The sequence below is a fragment of the Chelonoidis abingdonii genome, chromosome 4, assembly GCF_003597395.2.
Source record: "Chelonoidis abingdonii isolate Lonesome George chromosome 4, CheloAbing_2.0, whole genome shotgun sequence".
Classification (NCBI taxonomy): domain Eukaryota; kingdom Metazoa; phylum Chordata; order Testudines; family Testudinidae; genus Chelonoidis; species Chelonoidis abingdonii.
In genome coordinates, this window is record NC_133772.1 from 118,622,675 (window position 1) to 118,641,057 (window position 18,383).

General features: G+C 40.6%; 1 pseudogene; it reads right to left on the reverse strand.

Annotated features, from left to right (window-relative positions):
- Positions 1–895: 895 nt before the first annotated feature.
- On the reverse strand, positions 896–18,181 carry LOC142046815 (uncharacterized; annotated as a pseudogene).
- Between the last annotated feature and the right edge of the window lie 202 nt (positions 18,182–18,383).

Below are 18,383 nucleotides of genomic sequence, written 5' to 3' on the forward strand. Positions count from 1 at the left end.
CTCAATCATCTCATGGTCACTGCTGCCTAGGTTGCCACCCACTTCTACTTCCCCTACTAGTTCTTCCCTGTTTGTAAGCAGCAGGTCAAGAGGAGCATGGCCCCTAGTTGGTTCCTCCAACTCTGTCCAAAAACTTTCTGGAGAGAGATTCTTAGATGGAGATTATTTGGTCCTCCTGATTTGATCCTATTAAGCAGTTTTGAGTCTCTTCCACCTCAGATGTGGTAATTTCTACTTCCATATCTTTTCCATTAGCTACCCTGCCACAACACTAACTCCTCATCATCCTTACTAAAAACTGAGGCAAAGTATTAATTAAGCATTTGAACATACCTGGATTATCTCTAATCTCCACTCCATCTTCAGTTCTTAGTGGCCCCACTTTTTTCCTTGTTTTCTTTTTATTTATCTAGCTATAGAACTTTTTACTATTAGTTTTTAATTTCTTTTGCATGGTTCATCTTTGCTTGTCTTATGGCAGCTCTGATATTTCCCTTACACCTTCTGACCTCCAGTAGGTAGCTTTCCTTGCTGATCCATCCCATATTCTATTCATTGTAAACTTTTTCTGCTTTCTCTAAATAACCATTTTTGAGATCCCTCTTCATCCAGTTTGGTCTGCAACTCTTGCCTATGAAAGTTTCCCCTAGCGTGGGATCTAGGCTTAATATAGCCTCTGAAGCTTTGACTTTAAGTAATTTCAAGCCTCCTCCACATTCAGATCCTTGAATTCTTCAGTCCAGCCCATTTCCCTAACTTATTCCCTTAATGTTTTTAAGTTTGCCTTCTTGAAATCAAAGACCCTAATTGCAGATCTGTATTTGTTTATCCTTCCATTTAGTTTAAACTGAATTAGCTCATGGTCACTAAAACCAAGGTAGTTCTCTACAACCAGTTATTCTATGAGGTCCTCATTCTCCACCAATACTAAGTCTAAAATGGCATCACCTCTTATTGGTTTGGTGACTATTTTGGTGAAGAAATATATCAGTTATCAGATCCAGGGATATCTCGGCCCTACCATTATTAGTATCACTTGTCCTCTAATCTATATCTGGGAAGTTAAAGTCTCCCATAATCACAGTTACCAGTAGTATTTATTTCATTAAAAATACTAGATTTCTCTATCCATATTCAAATTGTATCCTGAGTGTCTGTAGAACAGCCCAAACACTGTCCCAGTGGAACCTCTATTCGCTTTCTCCCAAAAGTGATTTTGATCCAAACATTGTTTTATCCACTCCATCACTTCTAATTTCTGAACATTCTACTTTGTTATTACTATACAATGCTACTCCACCACATTTACCTTTATTTCTGTCTTTTCTGAACAGCACATGCCCTTCAATATCTTTAGTCCTATCATGACTACTCTTCCACCATATTTCTGTTATCCCAATAATATCTGGTTTCACTTCCATTTTGTTAATGGAGCTTCTTGCATTGGTGCACAGACATCTTAGTTGCTTCTGCTTGGCTTCACCCAGATTCCTCATCTGATTAGGTATAGTCATTCTATTGCTATTATAACCTACCTGACTGTTAGTGTCATTGCTACTGGCATTATGTTTCCTCCTGATGTCTATTTTGCTACTCTCTGTTCCTTTCTCCTTTGTTGTATCCTCTCTTACTTGATTTTCCTCCTGCTCAAAATTACAATCAGGTGTGGAGAGGGCATGAGTGTCTCCCAAGTTCCCTCCCCCCACTAACTCCCTAGTTTAAAGCTCTTTTGATCAGTTGTGCCAATCTCCATCCCAGAAGACTATTTTCTTCTCTGCTCAGGTGGAGTCCATCCCATGAGAACAGCACACTGTCCATGAATGCCTCCCAGTAATCAAGTGTCCCAAAGCCCTGCTTATAGCACCGCTGCCTGAGCCATCTGTTGATCATCATCATCTTGTCTCACCTTCATTCGCCTCCTCTAGGAACAGGTAGAATCCCACAGAAGATCACCTGAGCTTTCATTTCTTTACAACAGGCTGGGGAAGATGCTTAGTCACCCTTGATGCATTCCAGAGAGAATCTAGCACTATCATTTGCTCCCATGTGAAGGACAGTCAGTGGATTCTTTCCTGCTTCCATTAGGATCCTCTTCAGCCTCAGGCCCACATCCCATATTTTAATTCCTGGCAGACAGCACACCCTTCTGTTCTTAGGGTCAGCTCTGGTACCAGGTTTGTCTGTTCTTCTTAGAAGGGAGTTCCCAGTCATGTAGACCTGCCTCTTCCTGGTGTTGGTGTGATTCTTCAGCCTTCCTCTTTTCATTCTTTCTGGCTGAAAGTTATCTTTTCTTTTTTTTTCTGCCTTGCAATCTTCTGTGGGTCATCCTCTGTACTCCTGGGGCTTGAGCTCTGGCTATCCTCACTGACACTTCCCCTCTTCTTGTAGGACTAGCTGCTCTTGTCTTCCTTGCTCTCTCATTTTCTGTTACTGCCTGCTGTACCCCTTCCTCATTTCTCAACTCAGTAAACCTGTTCCTGCTCCATTTTTCCTTCACTAGCTGCATGCCTGAAAATAATATTTAATGATTTGTACTTCAGGAACTTTGAAACATGCCCCCTTTTGTTTGTTCATCGTGAGGTGGAGAGGTTTATATTAAAGACTATTGCTGTCATTTCCCAGAAAGAAGTGCAGGTGAAGGCGACAAGTGTCAATTTCTGTCATTCTGCTGCAGAGTCTACAATTTTGCTGGTCAATAGAGACTGTTATACAACAAAGGTCAGAGATCTGGTGAATGTAGGAGAAGTCCTGCCTTGCCTCTAATATAATGCCACTGGTTATTTTACTGATGCTTACACACAAACACACTCCTTTACTGATTGAGAAAATTGTGAAACCCCAAGGCACCTAACTCACAGCTATCAAAATTGACATACTGCTTGCAATCAAGATAACTTTATTTTTCTGTGATTCCATTTCTGCTACCCATCCTCCTCAATACATGCATTGAGAACTCTTCCTCACCTTAGAGCTACATGGCATAGAATTAAGAAATACAAAACTCTACATCTTATAGAAAGTTGCCATTGTGATCCTCAAGTGCCTCATTAAACAGCTAGTTATCAGTATGAGCTCTGGTGCATAGTAAGCCTCCTGCTGCTTATTGGACCTCCTGCTGGTGTCATTGTTACTGTCCTAGTCCCTCTGCTGTGCTTCCCAAGGAGTTTCCTTCCTATTTTAAGCTGCAAATGCCACTTCTATCCGCTCACCTCCAAAAAAGTGTATTTACAAGTAAAAGGCCTATCCCCTTCCTCATCATCCCAAAACTCAGAAGTTGATTCTTGTACTCTACTGGCACTGAACAATAGTATGTAACACAGAGGAACAAAGAGAATCCATATACAGAAAGGATTTTCTGGCAAGCACTTTAAGAAATAGTGAGTTCTGTAGCAGCCTTGACTGTTTGGCTTTACTTCTGATTATTTCATCCTTTGTGGTTAAAGTGATACCTCTTTTGTGAGCAGACAGCCCTAAAATTCAATGTAAAAAGTGTAGTAACCAGGACTAAATCCACTTCCCTTCTGACTCCGCTATGCTTTTGAGGTTCTTTCTAAATCATGTACTTATCATCCATTCGTTATTTGTATTAGAGTTAGCTCCCAGAGGACCTAATTGGAATCATGGCTCTTTGGTGCTTGGCACCGTACCAACAGAGGAAAAGGTAATCTTAGTAAGAGACTAAGGGTACGTCTACACTACAGGATTATTTCGATTTTACATAAACCGGTTTTGTAAAACAGATTGTGTAAAGTCGAGTGCACGCGGCCACACTAAGCACATTAATTCGGCGGTGTGCGTCCATGATTCGAGGCTAGCATCGATTTCCAGAGTGTTGCATTGTGGGTAGCTATTCTGTAGCTATCCCATAGTTCCCGCAGTCTCCCCCGCCCCTTGGAATTCTGGGTTGAGATCCCGGTGCCTGATGGGGCAAAATCATTGTCGCGGGTGGTTCTGGGTAAATGTCGTCACTCATTCCTTCCTCCGGGAAAACAACGGCAGACAATCATTTCATGCCTTTTTTCCCTGGATTGCCTTGGCAGACGCCATAGCACGGCAATCATGGAGCTTGTTCAGCTTTTTTTTTTTACTGTCATCGTAATAGTGTACTGGGATCGCTAACAGAGGCTTTACGCAGCGTACACAGCAGTCTTCGTTTGCTATTTGCATATAGAGAGACGCGTTATCATTTTGTCTGAACCATCTGCTGCCATTTAAATTGGCAAGTAAGATGATGGTTATCTGTGTCGGTCTGACTGTCTGCTGCTTCATAAGTGCCCCTGGCTGGCAGGTCGGCCAGGGGCGCAAAGGCAAATGGAATGACTTCCAGAGTCATCTTCCTTTATAGTTTCTAAAACATAGAGTCAGTCCTGCGTAGAATATAGGAGCAAGTGTTACTGAAACAGTGTATCAGAGGACACGTGCGGTCAGAATTCCTTCTATCCTTCCATCCTTTTCTCCCTTCATGCAGAAATGATAGCTACATGCCATTCACGGGGTAACCCTGTCAACAACCCCACCCGTTGCTTCCCTTCTCCCCTACCCCTCCTGGGCTACCTTGGCAGTGTCCCCCACATTTGTGTCATGAAGTTATAAAGAATGCAGGAATAAGAAACAGTGACTTGTTAGTGAGATAAAATGAGGGGGAGGCAGCCTCCCGGGGCTATGACAGTCCAGGCAGGACATTAAGCGGTGCAGGGGAGAGAAGCACAGTATCCCACTGCTATGATAGTCCAGGCAGTACAGAATCTTTTCTTTACACAGGAAAGGGAGGGGGCTGATGAAGCTCAGCCCCCAGTTGCTATGATGAGTCCCTTGGCCTACGCCATTTCCAGCGTCTCCCATTGGCCTGGAGCAGTGATCCGCGGCCAGTGGAGCTGCGATCAGCTGAACCTGCAGACGGGGCAGGTAAACACACCAGCCCGGCCTGCCAGGGGCTTTCCCTACAGAAGCGGTGAGCCCTGTTTGAGAAACCCTGCTCTAGCCAGTACTAGAGGGGCCAGAGTGCCACACCAAGCATGTTTGGGTTACATAAGCACTAGTGAGGCTTCACTGTTCAGATGTTTGTTGGTAATTACAGTTGTCTAATATCTTCAAAGGCTCTTATTCACTATTTTTGGAGATAAGGCTAATGCAAGGGAATATGCCAGGGGTGGAGTTATGGAGAAGGGAAACATGGCAGGACGAGGCACTACACAGGGCAGAAAACATGAGCTGACTTGGATCCAAAGATGTGCCCAATATAACTTATGAGGATGGTGCCAGTTGACATCCCCCGCAAAATTAAGATGTTTATTTAAGTAGTTGAGAAATTACCTAGCTACATTATTAAATGGTGAATTGTACAAATTCTTGGTTAATTCCCTACTGGTCATTTTATGGCTGTGTTACAAAATATGCCTGGAATTTTTTTCCTGGTTAAGTTCAGATAATTTATTTCAGCTGACTCATTGGCATTCTCCTGTAAGTGAGTTTGCCTTTAAATGTTTAACTTGCCAATAATTGTATTGGAAGTTAGATCAGGAAAAGTAACACTGTGATTCAAGTGGTGTCAAGTGCTTGTGAGTTCCTGGATGCTTTTTGTGGTGGGGAGGGGTAGGGGGGAGGGTTATGCTCCTTTAGGAAAAATGCCAAAATGGAAAGGTCTGTGTGTGTGTGGAGGGGGTGGGGCGGAGAGACAGGACCCCTTCCTCTCTCTGGCAGAATATAAACATGCAAGATTTTTTTCACATGGAACCCAGTTCATATAATAAGCTATGCAATCTAGAGATCACCATTCATGAAGGCATGCAGTTTCTCACTGATCTTATATTCAGTAAACCCACATTCCCTATCTATAAGTCAGTCTGAGATACATATATAAATATATCATGAACTCCAAAGGTAGCCTTAGACGAGGACACCAACCAAATACATTTTCTGAGTTGGAGAGTGTCCTCCAGGATGCCCCAACATTCCTCTCATTTAGTACATCTTCATCAAGGGTCACTGTGGCAACCAACCTGCCTGGTGAGAAAGACTGGAAATGCTACTCCCTCCACAACCCTTCAAGTACACTCCACATGTCAGTCAGAAGGTAGCAATACTGCAGTACAGTACAACTGAGTCCTGTCTCTTCTCTAAGGAATAAGCAGTTGCAGGACACAGGATCCTCTGGTTTTCCCTGGCTCTGTAGCTGTCAGACTATCTAACACATCTTCAGCCTGACTACTTACCAGACTTCATAGATTACCAAGACAGAAGAAACCATTGTGATTATCTGGTCTGACTTCCTATATAACACGGGCAATAAAACTTTCCCTAAAATTATTCCTAGAGCATATCTTTTAGAAAAATATCCAATCTTGATTTAAAAATTGTCAATGATGGAGAGTCCACCATGATTCTTGATAAATTGTTCCAATGGTTAATTATGCTCACTGTCAAATGTATGCTATATTTCCAGTCTGAATTTCTCCAATTTCAACTGCCAGTCATTGAATCATGTAATATCTTTGTCTGCTAGACTGAAGAAGTCATTATTAAATATTTGTTTTCCATGTAGATATTTATGGATTATAATCAAGTTACACTAAATAGATTGAGTTTTTTGAGTCTATCATTATAAGGCATGTTTTCTGATCCTTTAATGATTCATTTGGCTCTTCTTCAAACCCTCTCCAATTTGTCAACATCCTTTTTCGATTGTGGGCACCAAAACTGAACAGTTTTCCAGGAATGGTTGCACCAGTGCCAACTACAGAGATAAAATAAACTATGTATTCCTACTGGATATTCCAAGGATTGCATTAATACTTTTGGCCACAGTGTTACATTGGGAGCTCATGTTCAGCTGATTATCCACCATTACCCACAAATATTTTTCAGAGTCACTGCTTCCCAGGATAGAGTCCCTAATCCTGTGTGTGTGGCCTATATTCTTTGTTCCTAAATGCATATTTTAAAGTTAGCTGCATTAAAAAAATGCACACTTATTATTTGCTGGTGCCATTTTAAGAAGAGATCCAGAGCACTCTATATTTGTGACCTGTCCTTGCCAAGATTTATCACAAGTTTTTGTGTCATCTTCAAACTTGTCAGTGATGATTTTGTTTTCTTCCACATCATTGATGAAAATGTAAAATAGAATAAGGCCAAGAAACAATCCCTTTGAGATCTCACTGGAAACACACCTGCATGATGATAATTCACCATTTGCAATTACATTTTGTGACCTATCAATTAACCATTTTTTAATCCATTTAGTGTGTTTCATGTTAATTTATATTCTAATTTTTTAATCAAAATGTGTAGTACCAAGTCAAACACTTTACAGAAGTCTAAGTGTATTACATCAACATTATTATTTTAATCAACCAAACTTGTAATCTCATTAAACAAATGAAGTTAGTTTCACAGGATCTATTTTCCATAAACCCTGTTTATTTTATTACTTATATTACCCTCCTTTTATTCTTTATTAATCAAATCCTGTATCAGATATGTCATTATCTTGCTCGGGATCAAGGCTTTCAGGGCTGTAATTACCTGGATCATCCATTTCCCTTTTAAAAAATGGACACATTAACTTTCTTCTAGTAGTCTGGAGCTCTCCCAGTGCTCCAAGACTTATTGACAATCAATGCCAATCGTCCTGTGAAGTCCTCAGCCAGCTCTTTTAAAATTCTTGAATGAAAATGATCTTGACCTGCTGATTTTAAAATGTCTGACTTTAGTAGTTTGTGTATAACATCCTCCAAATACTCTAGGGGAACAAAAAAAGAGTACAGAATACAGAGAGTATTGTCACCATATGAAAAGACTATATCATCTGGGTTTTTTTCTTTCCTTTTTCTGCATTATTATTGTTTGTGCTACCATTTTCATCTAGTAATGAATAATACTAATCCTAATAATTGTTTAAAAAAACAACAACAACAAAAAACCCTGCTCCATATTGTCCTTAATTCTGCAGGCCATAGATTTCTCCTTATGTCCCTTTGCTTTGCTTATCAATTGTCTACAATTCTTAACTTTTGATTTATATTACCATCAACTTTCCTTTTCTTGTTTTTGTTATAATTTTTTATAGCTACCTTAATTTCATTTCTCCTTTAAAAAATGTTTTTTTAAAACCAGTATGGCCTTCGTCCTTGATTCTGACTTTTTAGGCATCTAGTAAGGTGTTCTTAAATGATTCCCAATTATTGTTGACGTTTTTCTGATTAAATTCTTCCTCCCAGATGATTTGGCTCATAATTGTTTCAGCTTTGTGAAACAGGCCTATTAAAGCACCAAATATAAATATTACTGGTCTGGATTTTTTTCTATTTGCACATTATAAATGTGATCAAGTCATGATCATTTATATCTACGCTATCATTAATGTTTTAGTTCTTTGATCAGTCCCTCTTTATCTGTTAAGTTTTCCTAACTTTTTCAGTTAGGAAGTTGTCATCTACAATGTTTAGAAATGAACATTGAACATATTTTAAAAATTCCAGGAAACATTCTAAAGCCTCTTCTTGACAGCTGATTCTACTCATCCTTTTTCTAGGGCAGAAAAATTTGCTTTCAAAAGGATTCAGTGCTGCTTGATTTCTTGCTTGCTTTTTTTTTTTAAACGGTAAGTTTGTGAAGCAAAATGACAAAATGTCAGTTATCTCCAACACTTCAGTATCTGCGTTGCAGAATGTCTGAGCACTACACAGAGCAAAGTAGTTGAAGATGGAGATTGCAGCTTTCTGCCTACTTACCTTAAAATGATACTCACAAATGCAGGCCATATATTTTGGTTACTATTAATACAATTCACTTTTAGTAAATCTTAAAATCTTAGTCAGTATGTATTCTCTGCCCTTTCTTGTGAAAAACTGTTCATTTCAACATTGTTGATGCCAACTCATTTCATATGGTAATTCTGTATAGGGGTTTTATGGTTTGGCCACATAAATATGACAGACAGAAAAAACTGAAGCAGCAAAGGGACTTTGGACCCTAGATGGAAAAGGTGTACACTACAACTATAATTGGGTCAAAAGACCCAGTTAGAGCTCAGTTTTTTCCTGCATCCAAGCTTTATTCAGCACAAGGCAGGAGTGTTGTCTGGGAGCTGGTTATGGCTGCCCAAACCTATGCTAGCACCATCTTTTTAAAAGTTAGTCACATGCCAGTTCTAATTTTTGTCAGTGGAGGATCATCATAGCAGTTCTCTACCATGGCATCTTTGGTGCCCCACCTCTGACACAACCACCACCAGCCCCCCACATACTCTCTCCCTCCTTCAGCATGCCCCCTGTACGACGGACAGGTTTAGTGACTGGTGCAAGAGCTGTCTGCACCAGGGGAAAGTTCCATTCCAGAAAGTTAATCCTGTGCTGGCCATTTATGGCCAGAATCTAACCACTTTGTGCCACCTGAGTGGTGCAAGATTCCCAGACTGGGGGCCTCATTTTCCGGTTCATTGTACTGCTGGGATCTCATAATGTCTTCATAATCATGTTAAAGCCAGGGATAGTCTCAGGCTTTAGCTGAGTTATGGGGATGTAATTATGTCCAGTCTCAGCTATAACCTGTAACTGTGTAACCAGTTCCCTGATTTAGACATAGTGTTGGGTCAGTACGAAGTAAGATATGGAGCCCCACCTGGCTTCTATGCAATAAGAGATTCCACCAAGAAAGACCATTGTTCCTCACAGGGGATGTTTGCCTTATTTAACATGTAACCGGAGTTTAAAATGACCTCCTTCAAATGCAGGAAAAGTTACAGCAGCTTTTCTAAAAGGACATTTGTGGGAAGTTGGGGGAGAGGCATAAAAGGGGAGTAAATTCATATTTGCTTCCTGTCTGTCAGGCTATCTGTTTTCCATAATTTGTCTCGATAATCTCTCTCAAAGTGCTAAATCATTACAGAGGCTTTTACATCATATTAGCCACATCAAATACTGATATGAAACAACACAGAGTACAAGGCTTTCATATGGTCCTAATACAGGAATAGTATGGCCCAAAGGGCTATAAATAAGTGTGGTCAGTGCCAAGAAGGACAGAGAGATAGAGGGAAAGTATTTCTTCTGGAATTTCATGTTTCCTTCCTGCTTGGAACATTATTTTTCTTGGCTAAGTCTTTCTGATTATTCTACTGTACGCAGATGGACATATTGATGTATGTGTAACTGAACTCCATCCTCAGAGAATAAGACACAGGCAAATACACAGGCACTTTTTCTTTCGGCTTTACTTTTCCCACTGAGTTAATTATCCTTGTTACTCTATGAGGCAATATCACTGCTAATAGGTGGAACAAATGCAGTCATCTTTTGAAAATACTCACATTTCTGGAAACTAAGAAGCCACAAGAAACTTGTCAGAACTGCGGTGCAAGGGATTTCAGGGTTTGGTGCTGAATTTTTTGGCAGTTTTTAAAAGAAGGCTGTCTTGTTTAAATCTAACTCTTTTACACAGCTAGAATCAAGACATTAGAGTCTCCCTAGTCACCAGTCTCTCCCCCTGCTCCCCACATCGTCAAGTAAAACATCTCAGATCAGAGAACAACCAAGGATCTTCTGAAATATGTGGCACTCACTCCAACAGTGTCAGTACACCAATCAAAATAACAAATTATTGGATTGAAATGGCATTTTAAACACCACATAAAATTATCATTTAAAACACGTTATGATTTGATTTCAAGAAAGTATGTTCTGTTAATAACAGATTCAAATCTTGTGGATCAGATATTCAGACTGGTTGTATAATCTGCAAGTTTGCATGTGAAGCTATTGGCCCTGCAAACCAGTTAACTGCACACATAGATGCTTAGTGTATGCACAGTTACCTATGTTTATGATTTTGGGAGGTTTGTGCACAGGTCAGTGAGCACTCAAATATTGAAAACGTGTGTTCCATTCTATGCATCCGAAGAAGTGAGCTCTGGCTCACGAAAGTTCATGCTGAAATAAATGTGCCACAAGTGCTCCTGTTCTTTTTGTGGATACAGACTAACACGGCTGCTACTCTGAAACTCTAGAACAAAGTAGTCTTTTTTTCCTATAATTTATCTGAGATTATTTTCTACTCTCATGTATTGAATTTATTGTATAGTAATACACTCCAAGACAAGACAGTAAGGAGAAAATCCAGAATTATCCTTAAACTGGTAACACATCACAAAATTCAGGGAGAATCTGCAGAAATGTCAAACACATCATGCTGTACACTTGCAACAGATTGTCCTTCAGTAGCTAGCACATAAATAATCACTAGTGAGAACTGTGCCTTTAAGGACTGAGCTATGAGTCTGGATGAGTGCTACAGAAGCTCATATTATGCACAGTCATTTGGAACTGGTAACAGAATAAAGCAGGTATTATTCAAACACCTTAATCAATGTGTGATCTTTGAACACCACAGCTAGAAAAGTCATATAAGCATATTCTCCTTCAAAACTATTCCCTTTCTAGCATGCTTCCTCAAATGTCATCTCCATACCAGAAACCTAGGCCAATAAAAAGGCCTTTGATGTATGAACTTTTCAACTAAACTATGCTGATTTTCAGGTTAACCTGGCTGAATTTCAGAAAGTCTAAGGCTGAGCTCAAGTGAGAAGGGGACACACTATTGATTTATAGTACAAGCCAAGCAGTATCTTGTGGGTGTGATGGGCTTCCTGGGGGTGCAACCTGGAACTGGGATACCACTGAGCCCCCTGTCTCACCATCCTGGGCCCTCTCTCACACAGTGATGCTATGACAGGCTGCAGACCCCTCCAGATTTTGCCTTAACACAAACATTCACAGATAGGGGCACACCCAGATGCAGTTACATTAATGCTTTCATTAGCCACTCATGCACCAACGATAGAATGGCTCCAGCCAGTCCCGCCAATCTCCCCAGCCTAGGATCCCAGAACTGTACCATCCTGCCCCAGTCAAAAGCCTGACCAGTGTAAGTTTATTACCCTGTGTGATAAAGTTCCTCCTCTATCTTGGTGGGTCCTGCACTTATTGGCAGATTTTGCTAGCCTCAGAGATCTTCCTGTGTTGGATCAGGAATTGGGAGGTTTTGGGGGGAACCCAGGCCCGCCCTCTACCCCGGGTTCCAGCCTAGGGCCTTGTGGACTGCAGCTGTCTAGAGTGCCTTCTGGAACAGCTACACAACAGCTACAATTTCCTAGTTACTTCCCCATGGCCTCCTCCCAACACCTTTTTAGTCCTCACCACAGGACCTTCCTCCTGATGTCTGCTAACACTTGTACTCCTCAGCCCTCTAGCAGTATATACTCTCATTCCCAGCTCCTTACACACACCTCACTAACTGGAGTGAGAGCCTTTTTATACTAGGTGTTCTGATTAGCCTTAATTAATTCTAGTAACTTCCCAACTGGCTACAGATGTCCTAATTAGCCTGCCTGCCTTAGTTAGTTCTAGAAAGTTCCTGAGTGTTCTGGAATAGTCCGTTATCTTACCCAGGGAAAAGGGACCTGCTTAATCTGGAGCTAATGCATCTACCTTTGACCACTCTCTTGTAGCCATCTGGCCTGACCCTGTCACACCTGTCTGCTCCTCCCTCAATTTGAAGAGAACATGCACAGGTTTTTTGTTGTTGAGATAAGATTTTTTATGCACTTCACTCAAACCACACTTTTTTTAGGTAAAATATAAAACAGATTTATTAACTGCAGAAAGATAGATTTGAAGTGATTATATGTAGTGAGCATACAGATCAAAGTAGATTACCTAAGAAATAAAACAAAATGCAACCTAAGTTCTATAAACTAGACAGGATTTGAATTAAGCAGTGTCTCACTGATGGTACAGTCTACCAGTCTTCCATACACAGGCAGGTCTTCCTTCTTTCCCACCTGAGACCTGCCCCCAGTATTTATGTCTGAGGTTTTTCCAGATGTTGTGTTTTGAGGGGAGTGAGGACCAGTGATGATGTTACTTCCCCCTTTTATAGCTTCTTCCATGTTGAAAGAACTTTGTTGTCCCAAATGAAGCCCCCAGCAAAATTTGTGGAAAACTACAGGCACAAAATGGAGTCCAGTATCACGTGATCTAGTCACATGCCTTTGCATGCTTCAATGAGTCATAGCAGCCATTACCCATATACCAGCTGAAACATCCACAGGAAAGTCCATCAGGTGAGGATAAGCTACTTCTAAGGTCTATTTTATTTCTTAATGGGCCATTATCTTGAATGGTTCATCTACAATGTGCTGGCTAGAATGGATGTAAAAAACATTGTGGGGGTTACCCAGGAGCAAACAGATTTGAAATACTGGTACATAGTCAATATTCATAAGTTTAGATACAAAAATGAGACAAATACAAATAGGATAATCATATTCAGCAAACCATAACTTTGACATCTTATGTGACATATTTTGTATAAAAATTGTTGAAATTATAGAACACTGATGAATATGGGGGTACTTTGAGGTTCAGAATGTCACAGTGGGTTTTGTTCATTTTCAATACAAACTCAGGCAAAACTTCCCAATTTCTTTGGAGTGACTAATGGAGTTAGTGGCTTCACTCAAATCAACGACTTCAATGTAAAACTCAAACCACAGGAAGCTTAAAAAAAACGTGAACTAAACCTACTAGATTTTGCAATGGCTCCAAAATGAACATCCAGTAAAGGTAGCTTTGGTTGAAAGGCAGGGAAGTGGAACTAATTAGGTCAAAGATTAATCAGTAGGTATCATCAAAACCTGCCTTTTCTTGAAGAAATAAGCTGTGTGTGTGTCTTCCCAATCTTGAATTTTCTTCAAACAAAAATCTCTCATAAGAAAAATCTTTCAGACTGGAGGAGGGGAGGGGGGAAATCAGGTCAGCCCTAACTAGCACCATAGGCAAAAGCAGATGCTGACATTTCTTTGAAACAGAGAATCCGCTAACAAACAGTACAACTGAGCTATGATAGCTGGATTTGAAATCATCTCTGCTTCTGCCTTGGGAAATTCTTAAGAAAATGCTTGCCAATATATCCCATTAACAACTATGTGGGTGAAGCCAGACATGCTTTTGAATGAACTCACACAGAAAAATTATAAAAGACAAAAACACCATATCAAAAGATGAGCCTGGGAGCTTAAATTTGTAACATTGCTGGACACTTAAAATCAGGGTCTTAATAAAGATTTATGGCTCATTACAACAATCTGTAACCTATTAACCTCCCTTTTTTGTCTTATGGCTGCAGAGATGTTAACAGGCCACTGCACTTTGAATGGTCGCATCTCATACAGTATATGTTATCTACTTATGCTAAACAATCTGTTCTACCTTGTGTTTAACTGTGACACTCTGCATACCTTTCCCAGACCTGAAAAAGAGCTCTATGTATCTTGAAAGCTAGTCTGTTGTCTCTTTAACCAGCGGAAGCTGGTCCAATAAAAGGTATTACCTCACCCACCTTGTCTTGCCAATCTACCAGCAACCTTGAGTCCTGGTATTTTCTGAGCAATTCTCAAAAAATAGTGATGAGCCCTGATCATCCTAGAATCATAGGGTTAGAAGGGACTGCAAGGTTCACCTAGCCTACCCCTTGCCAAGATACAAGATTTGCTGTGTCTAAACCATCCAAGACAGATGGCTATCCAGCCTCCTTTTGAAAACCTTCAGTGAAGGAGCTTCCACAACCACCCATGGCAGTCTATTCCACTGTCCTACTGTTCTTACAGTTAGGAAGTTTTTTCCTGAGATTTAATCTTAAACTCCTATGCTGTAGTTTGAATCCATTGCCTCTTGTTCTGCCCTTTGTGATAAGAGAGAACAACTTTTCTCTATCTTTTATATGGAAGCCTTTCAAGTGTTTGAAGATTGTTATCACGTCCTCCTTTAATCTCCTCTTTTCCAAACTACCAAACTAAATATATCCAGTTCCTTCAGCCTTTGCTCATGTGGCTTGCATTCCATCCCTTTGATCATCTTTGTAGCTCACCTCTGGATCCTTTCCAGTTTCTCTACATCCTTTCTATACATTGGTGACCAAAATTGGACACAGTATTCCAGCTGAGGCCTAACTAGCGCTGAGTAGAGAGGTATTACCCTTTACCATGACTTGCATGCTATGCCTCTCTTAACACAACCTAAAATTGCATTTTTATTTTTATTTTTTTTTTTTGCAACAGGATCACATTACTGACTCATATTGAGGTTGTTATCTTCCACAACTCCCAGATCTTTCTCAGCAATGTTGCTGTCAACCCAGTTATCCCCCATTTTGTATGTGTGCATTTGGTTTTTCTTCCCTAAGTGTAGCACCTTACATTTGTCTTTGTAGAATTTCAGTTTATTGACTATAGTCCAGTACTCCAATTTATCAAGGTTCCTCTGAATTTTACCTCTATCCTCCAATGTGTTGACAACTCCTCACCCAGCTTTGTGTCATCTGCAAGTCTGATCAGTATACTCTCTATTCCTACATTCAGGTCATTAATAAAGATGTTACAACACCGGCCCAAAACAGATCCCTGTGGAACCCCACTTGAGAGCTCCTTCTAATCTGACATCATTCCATTAATAGCTACTCCTTATTTGTGGTTGTTTAACCAATTGTGTATCCATTCAGTGGTAGTTCCACTGAGCCCACATTTCTCCAGCTTACTTATCAGAATGTCATGTGGGACAGTGTCAAAAGCCTTACTGAAGTCCAGGTATACTGTGTCCACCACATTCACTCTATCCATCAAACCAGTTACCCTGCCAAAGAAGGAGTCATGCTGATTTGGCATGATTTTGTTCTTTGCAAATCCATGCCGGGTGCTAGTGATCACCCCTTCATCCTCCAAGTAATCACAAATTAAATGTCTGATACGTTGCTCTAGTAACTTCCTAGGTATCAAAGTCAGACTGACTGGTCTATAGTCTCTTGGCTCCTCCTTTTTCCCCCTGTTAAAGATGGGCATCATGTTAGCCTTTTTCTAGTCTTCCTGGACCTCTCCTGTCATCCATGAGCTTGTAAGTATTATTGCCAGTGGCTCTGAGATTTCTTCAGCTAATTCCTTCAGTACCCTGGGGTGAATAGTATCAGGCCCCTCTGATTTGAATTCATTCAAACTGGTCAGAAGATCTTTGATATGTTCTTTATTTATCCCAGTCTGCATCCCTTCCCCTTTATGGAAGTCTATGGTAACTTTGCTAGTCATCCAGTCACTTTATTTTTTGCAAGAAGACTGAAGCAAAGTAAACATTGAGCAGCTCTGCCTTCTTATCATATTCTGTTACTAGCTTCCCTTCTCCATTGAGCAGTGGACCCTCACCGTCCTTGATCTTTCTTTTTTGTCTGACATATTTGAAGAAACACTTCTTGTTGTTTCTAACATTCCTTGCCAGCTGTAACTCATTCTTTGTCTCTCATTCTTTCCTGATTTTGTCCCTACACACTTGTGCTATTCCCATGTATACCTGTTGACATGGCCCTCCTTTTATTTCCTGTATGTTTCCCTTTTAGTTAACTAAAAAGCTCCTTGTGCAGCCACGGAATCCCCCTGTGGCTCTTCTTATCTTTCCTCTGCATTAGAATAGCTTGATGTTGAGCCTCTAGTATTACATCTTTTAGGAACTACCAGCCCCCTTCGGCTCCTTTTCTTCCTAATTAGTCTTTCCATAGGACCGTGCCTATTATGTCTCTTTATTGGTTAAAATCTGCCTTTCTGAAGTCCGGTGTCATTGTTTTGCTGTTCTTGTGTCCTTCTTTCCACAGGATCTTGAATTCTATCAGATCACAAACACTTCCTCCCAAGTTCCCAACCACCTTCATGTTTGCAACTAATTCATCCCTGTTGGTCAAAATCATATCCAACCCCCTAGCTGTTTCCCCAACTTTCTGATTGAGCAAGCTGTCCTCTACACAGGCTAAGAATTTTCAGGGCATATCATATTTTGCTGTAATAATCTTCCAACAGATATCAGGGAAGTTAAAATCCCCCATTAATATTAGCTCATGTGTGAGGACTAATCTTTTTACCTGCTTATAGAATGATTCAGCCACTTCTTCTTCCTCATTTTATGGTCTATAATAGACCCTCACCATAACATCACTACTGTTCTTTTCCCTTTTTATCCTCACCCAGAGACTCTCAGTAGGTCTGTTACTTACTTCCTCTTGGACCTCGGAGCAAGTGTACACATTCTTGACGTACAGCACAACACCTTCTCCTTTTTTCCCATACCTATCCTTTTAGAATAAGCTATATCCCGCAGCTATATCCCTCAGGTACTCCAATCACGAGAGTTGTCCCACTAAGTCTCTGTAATGCCTATTAGATCATAATTTTCTTCATATACCATGAGTTCCTGTTCATCTTGCTTGTCCCCCATACACCTTTCATTTGTATATAGCCATTGATGATATTTTGCAGACTGACCTCTTGCTTTTCTTCTTGCCTTTTTAATGCAGTTATGAGTTCTAATCCCTTCTCCAGAAATTAACCCATTCCCCTTTGTCTTCGTTACTTGCACCTAGATGTGCATTGGCCAGATTTTTGTCACCATCCCACACAGAACCTAGTTTAAATCTCTTTATCAGGTTAGCCAGACAATGTCCAAATATGCTTTTCCCAGTTAGAGTTGCCAACTCTCCAAGGTTGTCCTGGAGTCTTCAAGAATTAAAGATCAACCTTTACTTAAAGATTATATCATGTGATGAAACCTCCAGGAATACATCCAACCAAAATTAGTAACCCTAACACAGTATTTGATAGATGGATCCCATCCCAACACAGTAATCCTCTTTCCTGCAATATCAGCTTGTTGTAGAAGAAACCAGATCCTCTTGCTGATGCCACCTACGTAGCCATGTATTTACTTCCATGATTCAAATTTTCCTTCAACAGTGAGGAATCCAGTCTCAAATCTTCCCTTCCTAGTCCTGGTCATTAAGAAGATAGTGGCAAACTATTTCCAGCCACATACACAGCCAAACCTATGAGATTGCCCCCACATGCTCAGAGGCTTCTTCCTTCTAAGCATATGGAGCAGGCAGAATTCCCTTGCACCCTCATTTTAAGGTCTTTGGATTGCTCAACCATCTTTCTCACTAGTCGGATCTGCAGCCCCTTCTCTCCGGCTGTCAGCACTTGTGCCTCCTGATGACTCATTAGCACAGAAGCAGATCCTGCCCTCTCTTTCATGATGGAGTCAGTTCTCTGCAGCTGCTTCTCTGTGGCTTTTAATGCTGAGTCATGTGCCACCATTCAACACAACCATGCTTTCACCTAATAACTGACCTTGGTAGACAATACAGCCTATACTGTTCTGCCCACTGGGAAGCTTTGCTGAAACTGGATCTGGGCACTTCCAGTAAAACCCTTTTTTGCTTAGTAACCCAACACATCAGATTGGACCACTCAGGGAACTTCAGCTGGCTCAAATCTTCCTAATAGTTGAGAGGAAATA